This window comes from Micropterus dolomieu, linkage group LG11, assembly GCF_021292245.1.
Source record: "Micropterus dolomieu isolate WLL.071019.BEF.003 ecotype Adirondacks linkage group LG11, ASM2129224v1, whole genome shotgun sequence".
Taxonomy (NCBI): domain Eukaryota; kingdom Metazoa; phylum Chordata; class Actinopteri; order Centrarchiformes; family Centrarchidae; genus Micropterus; species Micropterus dolomieu.
The window spans coordinates 14,985,202-14,994,646 of record NC_060160.1 but is presented as its reverse complement, the minus strand read 5'-3'; positions in this window follow the sequence as shown (position 1 = coordinate 14,994,646).

Here is a 9,445-nt window from a genome sequence, read left to right as displayed (position 1 = left end):
GAATTAAAAACTGGTTTTAAGTCCTCATAAAAGGAAGTTCATGGTCTTCTCAAAATCTCGCTTACAGTTGCTTGATGATCTTAGCATTTTTACATCTGAGGGTAATTCCATTGAAAGTGTGCCCTCGTACAAGTACTTATATATTAGTATGTTATATGGAAAGATGAAAAACTTTTATTCAATGTACATATTGCTAATCTAGTAAGTAAGCTCAAAAGTGAAGATTAACTGTTATTTTAGAAATAAATCTATCTTTACTTTCAATGCCAAAAAACTTGTGGAAGCAACTTTTATGTGTATGATTGATTATTGTCACATATTACATATGCACGCAGCCTCCTTCATCTTACGGAGCCTTGATTCAGAGTATCATGCATCTCTACATTTTATTACAAATGCAAAGCCCCTTACTCATCATTGCATTCTTTATGATTTGGTAGGTTGGACATCACTGACCACCCGCAGACATCAGCACTGGTATATTTTTATACATAAAGCGATGCTAGGTAAACTTCCAGCTTACCTCTGGACCCTTCTCTGTCTCAATTCTTGTAGTTACCAGCTATGCTCCTCCAAGTGGTTGCTTTTTAATGTACCGGGTTTTGACAGATCTGGGGAAAACTGCATTTTCATATTATGCACCATGGGCATGGAATAATTTGCTAAAAGATCTCGAATTAGAGACATTTATATCAATTGATAAATTTAAGAGAATGTGGTGAAGGATGCCTGTGGTTGTATTTCTTGAGAGGCCATTATGTTTGAATAGCTGTACTTTTGTTAGTTTTTTGTTTCATTGTGAATTTTGTCATGTTATTATTATGTTGTGTGGTGTCCGAACAATAATGCTGCGATGATGTGCTGAGAGGAAACCCGCTTGACACTGTTCTTGATCATAAAAGTTTATTAAATCAAGGAGTTCAGCATCAATTACAAGCTCTGCAGCAGCTCGGAGAGTGACCCAGCCCGATGGCCACTCTGTCTCTCTGTACATCAAGCAAAGCTTATATAGGATATGTTTAGGTATCTGTTAGGTACCATAGAGGGGCCCGAGTCTGCAAAGCAAAAGGCCAAACCCACAGAAGGGCACAGCACTACCCCGAAGCAACAAAACAAGGGGCTAGACTCCACAGAAGGGTTCAGTCCCCACACAAAACATTGCATTAAACTGCAGAAAAAGTTCTTTTATGTCCTACTATTCTGTGTTGTCTTGTTGTTTTGCCAAAGCCTCCTGCATTGCATTGTGGAAAATGGTTAAGAAACCTATGCTGTCTCCTGAATTTTTGTTGAACATCAGTGCAAAACTGAGTATTTGAAAGAATTGAATATGCAGGTGTGACACCAAAATTTAGAGCTGATCTTTCCTATTAAGCTACAAATGACTCCATTGGACGACAAAATGGATTGTGGAAATGTAAATCACAAATACCTTTTTACAGTGTGTCAAAGACACAACATAGAATGAGATGTGCAACTCAGTAACATCAACCAAATCAAATGTGTTTCAAAGAAACATAATCAATACCAGTTGTGCTAGGGTGAAATAAAACAGTATGCAGATTTGATTTCCCCTGCTTGTGGGCTGAATACAATATATGACCTGGAATGAATGTGCTCTCAATCGGCCAATCAATCATTAATACTGGGGGCGATGGTGACCAAACTAATCCCTTAGGTGGCTGGAGGGAAATCTGGATTATATTGCATACCCACTCAGCAATGACTTTCTCTGCTGAAAGCCAGAGCAGACTAATCAAACAACATTACTGTAGAAGATCAATAGACAGACAAATTGATGTATTGTTCCACATCCCAGCCTATTTGATTCAAAATCTTATTAAAAGCTCATTCATGCCTTCACATACATTTTAATCCAATTTTTTTGTTTGCTGCAAAACATTTCATTTAAGATGTCAGCTATATAAGTTGTTGTATGTTTACCCCGGTGTCCATGTGACTGTGCTTTCCGTACTTCTGCACAAAAATGGTAACACAAGCTGAATAAATATCCTCTATGCTGTATAAACACACTACAGCTGTGCTGAGCAGTGTATCAGAACACCATGTATGTTATCTGAGCAAAGCAAGAGACAATGTGATGTGGAATCAGCCCCACAAAGATTTAACGTTGGGCGTCTTCAGTGCTGATTCATAGCAGATTCTATATTCTTCGATACAGACAGTACTTATGCATAACAATAGTGTTTTTTTCTGAAAAATATGAAAACATGAGTGTGATATTCTTTCAAAACAGAGTTTGTTGAAGATAATCATGTACACTGAAATAGCATCTGTAGTGAAGTAAAGTCGGTTAAAGCAATTGTATGTGTGTGTGTGTGAGTGTAGGGTTTGAGGGAGGGTATAATGCATATAACCTAGTACGTAGTCTAATGCCCACTACCAGTTGAGAGGAGCTGCATACATTTCTTTCACAAATAATCTAATCTTTTTAATTTGAGAGATAAGGCAGAATTGACTGTAATTATGTGCAGCTGGGTCTGTGAGGAATTCATAAAAAAATGAGGCCAAGCCCATCTGCTGACTGGGAAACTGGGGGAGGCAGCGACATTGAGAGAGGGAGAGAGAGAGAGAGAGAATGAAAGGAAGAGACTCTAAAATCATTAAATCAGCCGCTATCTCCTCTCCTCTGTCACTCAGAGAGAAAAAAAAGAGGCACTAATGAAATATTAATGCCTTCCTTATTTTGAGATTTACATTAATCTTTCCTTTCTCTGTCTCTCTCTCTTTCTCTCTCTCCCTCCTCCACGTCTCTGTATATGAAATTTGAAAGCTGTGCTCGGAATGACTTGAATATATATTTCTAATGAGATGCCTGCGTTACAGAATGTCTCATTTTTCTACCTGTTTTGCAATCCAAAGTTGCATATATTGAACAGCGAATATGGTAGTGTGCTTACAAGAGAAGGGAATGAGACAAGGAGGAGGGTTGTGAGGGTGGAGGGTGGTTGCTTGATCTGAAACTGAAAAGACAGAGGGAATGACAATGAAAGCGAGAACAAGAGAGTGAATGAGAGAGCAAGAGGTAGCAGCTCTGGCTGTAGTAGCAGTATTACAGAAACAGGCAAGAATGTGGCAGTTTCCTCTGGCCTCGTCCCATTTGGCAGACGTTCAAATGAGAAAGCAAAATAAAAAAAAGGTCGGGGTGTGGATGCTCCCAGGAGGTGGAAAGGAATTAGGAGTGTGTCAGGTAAACTGGCACTCAGTGTCCGCCCCCAATGAGACCTGAAGCAAAAGCAAACCTGAGACCAGCTCCCTCTCCCACACACACAAGCACACAAGGCTTTAAGTTCGAGTGTTAGAATTTTCTCAGTTGTGCTTACACACACAGGCACACACACAAGGCTAAATATGAAACCTGATGTCAGCCCCTGAAAAACTGCTATGTATGCTTTTGACTTTAGAATGGGTTCAGAAATTGAAAAGTGTAAGGCTCCTTGATACCGATCAAAACTGGTTTACCTTGAAGACTATGGTATGAACCTTCCACTTACATACGAAATAGTGGAAACACTCAAACAGCTGAAATTTTACCACTGCACTGTGAAACAACCTAAGTGCAGATAAGTAAGGGGGGTATGGAACATTGATTCTGGAAGTGAGCATTTCTTTGCAGCATGCTGCCTACTGCTATCCCATCAGTGCTTCATCATTCTCAGAGCGAGACTTTCCGGGCAGAACTGAACATTCCCATGCTGTCCCACACAATGCAGTAATTTCCCTGTAGTGTTTTCATTGCAGCTACATACATTTAACACACAGACCTGCAAATTTCCCCCTCCGGTGCCCAGAGCAGCAGTATGGCACAGTCAGTGTACTGGTGTGGCAGTCATACACCATGCACACCACAACAAATGGCAAACTGCAAACTGATGCTGTTGCTGCTACACTGACTGATGCCGTCTGTGCCTGCAGGGTGTATGTGCAGATGAGTTTATATATGTGTCGGAGTGGCGCAATGGAAGTGATGGTTGGAGGGAGGGGGCACGTAGGTGTCTATTGTGTGTATGTCTGTTAAGAAAAAAAGGTGTATACTATGCGTGCCAATCACCATGATAGACATTCTTCATCTTCCATGGAGACCGAGGACAACAAAGAGCTGATAGGCAGACATGGCTCAGAGGACACAAAAAAAACCCTGACATCCATAAGTAGACACATACACGTTATTAAGACAAGATAATTGGCTAATTTTACTCATATTACTCCTCACTGAAGGGGCCTGTTGTGCAAATACATAACTTAACTTAACTACATACTTAAAAAATTGTAAATCAGTCGAATATTAAGCTTTTATGAATTGGATACAGACAATAAACAAAACAAAAAAAAGAAAGTGAATATATCAAATGTTTGACGCTGTATTAGGGTGCATGTCGGTCAAACAAAATTAATTACAGAGTCTGGGGACGGTTAAAGATTAAAGTGGTAAATTGACGAGAAAAAAAATAGAAAAATTGTGTTTTCTGAGTTTCTTTTTTCTGAGTAAACTGCTGCATAATTGACCTATATAGCTGTCTTTCTGGTGAGGTCAGGCTGGAATGACGGTGTTTACTGATTTTTTAAGGCACTGACAAATTATGTCATCTTGCCAATAGTGGTGTCACCACTGCCTTCCAAAACTGTTTATTTATTGAGTACAATACCGTATTTTAAAGGACTTCAGATGTCAGAAATAAAGAAGACAATGAGGCCACACAGACTACAAAACAAACAAAAAATTAAATTTAAAAATTTACTGATCCAGTGATGACTAAAATGAGAAAATACATGAAATACAACAAAACCAAGCATCATAAATGAATCATATCCAGTTACTCTGTTACAGTGTTGACTACTTTATCCTGTAATAAATAAACAGTTTTTACCAAACATGCTCAATGAGATCCAGTGGAAAGTATTTCCTTCCTTTGACTCATCTGGTTGACTGTTTTAAAAGCATTGGTGGTGCACAGATGAGTTTCTACAACTCTCAAGTCCAACTCTAGAAGGCACCTTGACAGTGTGTATTTTTATTTCTGTTCTTCAGGAATAAGAGGAAACAGGGGCAAAACTGATCCAGAGGCTATTCCTGAAAATGTGTATGAGTGATTCTGCTAGTCTCTCTGTCTTTCTCTCTCTCTCATTACCCAGTCTGAGCTACAGACTTCCATAATCCTGGAAGGTTTTGCGCCGCTGTGTTGTGATTGGTTAGACATTACATCAGGGTGATGTAATACTCCTAGGACTGGCTAGTGTGTCGGGCATGGGGAGGGAGTTAGGGAGGAGGGGTGGGTGGGCTGAGTACTGAGCTAGAGAGGGTGGGTAGGGAGAGGGGGGTTTATTGAGCTGAAGAACTCTCTCTCTTTCTTTCTCTCTCTCTCTCGCCTGCAGCCAGTGAGTGTGCATGTGCAGCCGCCACAGAAAGCCTCTAATCCCAAAGCACACAGCAGTGCTTTGGAGAAGGAGGGAAATAATCAAGACTGTTTCCATAGGCCCCCATCTAAAGGCTGGAGATAAGCTTTGCTGTGCATGCTGCCGTGTGTACTGGTAGCAGCTGTGTGTATTGGGGATACATACACAAAGCAGAAATGGGATTTTTGGGGGACTGGAATTCAATCATTAATTGCAAATAGACAGAGGAGAGGAAGATGATTGTTTGGCAGGGACAGAAAATGCCAAGGCATTTGGTGTTTGTGCATAATGACTCATAGCCAATTTCTCACTTCAGTGCAAGGTGCTTTTTCATGGATCCAAAGGTGTTATACCATATCACTGACTTGAGATGAGGTTTGTGAACAGCAATGCCCGGGGCACGAACCATGTGTTTTCACATGATTGCTTTCATGCCATGGTAGACAATGCTTTGAAATGCTTAAAATAAACAAAATGAATGATAAGTTAAAAAATTTGATATCCAAAGTGAAACATAAAGTGATAAGACAGCATAAAACATTTTGTCTAAAAAATCCACCTACTAAATATAGTATACCATTGCACCACAAAACACAGAAAAATATATTTGTCCATGGCAGGGCATTTCCTTTCTTGATCATAGATGGTATACTATATCAAATTGACACCTACATAAAAAAATTAGAAAACAGAAATCAGAAAATAATTCCAGTTTTAGCCGTGAAGGGTTATTTTACAAAAAAATAAAATTTGTAAGATACAGACTAATATGTCACACAATCAACCAATCAACAGTTAAAGGTCATACGAAGTGCAACATTTGACACAGCCATGATCTCTATAACCAAATATTAGGACAGCCAAATATTAAAATGGCCTTCCAAACTGGAGGTGAAACTCTTGCTGTATTCAAAAAAACACCGTACTCAGTCATTTGGCCGTAAGGCTCTATGGATGTCTTCCATCCATGAGTTTATTTGGAGGAGAAAATGCTCTCTGTTGCCCAAATTTAAAGATAATAAATTCAGAGTGCTGAGGCAACCACAGGTAAATATGGCAAAATACATTCATCATTCGCTATACTGTAAATAAAAAGAGGGTATTTATGAGCCAGAAAATACACTTGATTTAAATACAGTGTCTCTGAGAAATAGGACTGGAGTGGAAAATAAGCCTGAGGAGAACTGCTGAATTTTTGAGCATGCTATGGGATAGAGCATGAAATAATGGAATGAGAGATTGAATAAAATGTGGAACCTAAAATTATGAAACGTTAAAAGAAGATGGCTCGAAAACCTGACAGAACTTATTTGCTGAAAATGGTGTCAAAACCCTCTGCAGAACCAGTTTAAGGTCATACATGGCCTGCAGTTAAAATCACTTCCTCATCTTGTGTTAAATTATAGAGCCACAGAAAATATGAGCATGATCCTTTTTTAAAGAGTGAACACGTGTACTTTGTGTTGTTTTGAGAGCCCTTTGGAGGGGGATAATGTTAATTCATTAACACAAATCTAACAAGCTATTTTACTGTTGACATGCAAACTCTATCTGCTGTCAGTCACCAAACAGACAGAAACCTCTGAGGTATTATAAAGTCGGACAGCCTTTGAAGGAAACTGGGGTGGGGGGGGGGAGAAAACTACCTGAATGACAACTTGTCAGAATGAAAGACTGCCACTTCTTACTTTGCTTGAGGCTAGGAATAGAAACTAGGTAATCACTACAATGAGCGCACACAGACAGATACACACATGCACACACACACACACACACACACACACACACACCCCTAATACTGACACTGACACACAGGTTACAATGACTGTGGCGGGTTAGTTCAGATGTCTATTAATCAGTTATTATATATTTAGTAATTATTTTCTTGATTATTTGAATAGTTTGGTTAATAGTTAGTAAATCATTTAATAGTTGACAACTAATTGATTAATCGATTAATCACTGCAGCTGCAATTTAGAGTCACCAAAGAAACAAAAATAATACGCTAGCTTTCTGTAACTTTATTAAGTCTTTACTTCATATGGGAAATCTGTATCCAGTAGTTGTGTCCGAGTTTGTGTGTGCATTAAACAGACAAACTCAGTTGTAGGCTATTTATATATTATTCCTCTGTTCCTCTTCACTTACTGATTTCCATTTTTGCATAACCTGTCAGCATGGATCGTTGAGAACCTTGCTCTCTCCACTAGCCAGCCTTGTCTGCGCTCCTCTTTGATAATCCATCCCTGGATGTACTGCAACATGTTGTAACGCATCTCCCTCCGCACTCTCCGGTCTCTGTGTTTATGCCCAGCCTGCATTGTCTGCACTGTTATGTGGCTGTCTGGAGTGCACAGCGCTCGTCTCACTGTGACAGAGGTCAGCGAGTGCTCCGAGCCCGGCTGACGTCATGCTGCTGCAACCCCGCAGACACACCAGCAGGCAGGCAGACGGACAGGCCGGCAGACAACCAACAAGCAGACTGGGTGTATTTATAGCCTCTCCGCCTATGCATCCTCACAGCAAGCTGCATGGCCAGATACACCCTGAAGGCAAACCTATCCAGAACATGTTGTGTTTATTATGTGGCATCCACAAGTCTGCATTCTACAAGTACAAGCATTTAAGTGGCTCCCTTTGTGAAAATGGAGGCACAGCATCAGGCATTGAGATACAGCATCAGGCATTGACGTTCTGTGATCACTTCAGGTGAACCATTCTCTCTTTTCCACCTTCTGAAAAGGGGTGCATGTTGGAATGTTCATCTCCCACGGTTAATGAACACATTGTGCTAGACATCAGCTAATAACACAGTGAGGATGTGCGCTTAGCACAATGCTTTACACCATTACTTATCTAATAAACTGTAGGAGGCAACTGCCATTAGCAGTGGCGCTGATGCTGATATTCACCTCCCACTGGCGGGCTCCTGCAAGCTAATCTGCCGTATACTGTAATCAAATATGAAACTGTTACTGTCAGGATGCAGTCTAATTCCACATTATTCTCCGGGTAGTGGGCCAATCAGGTTGACTTTGAAATGGATCGTAGGTGATTAGCCGGGAATGCTGGGAGAATGCCGAGGTCTCTCTGGTGAACCCCGCAGCTGGTGCCGGAGTCAGCGGAGCAACGATCCAGGTAATTAATTCCTTGACAAGCATCAGTGATTTGGAAAATCAGTAAGAATGGCAGACGCTGATCAAAAGGGAAACACGTGGAGAGATGTTTAAACAGTGGGCGTTCTAGGCGTCAGTCATGCAGGGGCCCAGACGCAGGGCCCAAAGCCCAAACACCAAACACCACAATGCACTGAGCTGACTATCAAACAACAGCAGGCTGGAGGATACCCTGTGTGTTTTGGACTCGCACTCACAGAAATGCGGGAAGTTATGTGCAGAGTAACGCACACACAAGTTACTTCATTTAGCAAAAGCCGAAACACACATGGATACACGCACACAGGCAAATGTATCCATATATACAGCGGCATGCATTCAGACTCACAAGCATAGTATAAACATACTATTACAGTGCACTCAACATGTACAGTAAACAATTCAGATAAACCACACATGTATATTCCAGTCACAAATCCATGCATGCAGTCCAAACACTATGAATGTACACCCCAGGAACATAACTCAATAAACACACACAGACATGTGGTAAAGATCAATTCATTTTCAGTATTTATTATACATATTGCACTAAGCCTATATCTGTTGAATGAAATGCAAACAATGGCATGATATTCATGGGTATGAGATCACATAGATGCAAGTGCACACATGCAGCACTCTTCATAAATACACAAGAGGCTGGGTTGACGTTACTGCCATATCCTTGATTAAATCATGCGTATATCCTTTATTTGATTGTATGGGTAGGGAGAAACAACGCACAAGCCGAAAAACCGTAATAAAACATCATCGGCACAGCTATTACAGACACACTGTCCAGAATACAAATTCCCTGTGCAGGTATTTGTTTTCATCCATCAGTATTCATTATGCGAGTGAATGTATCATTGGA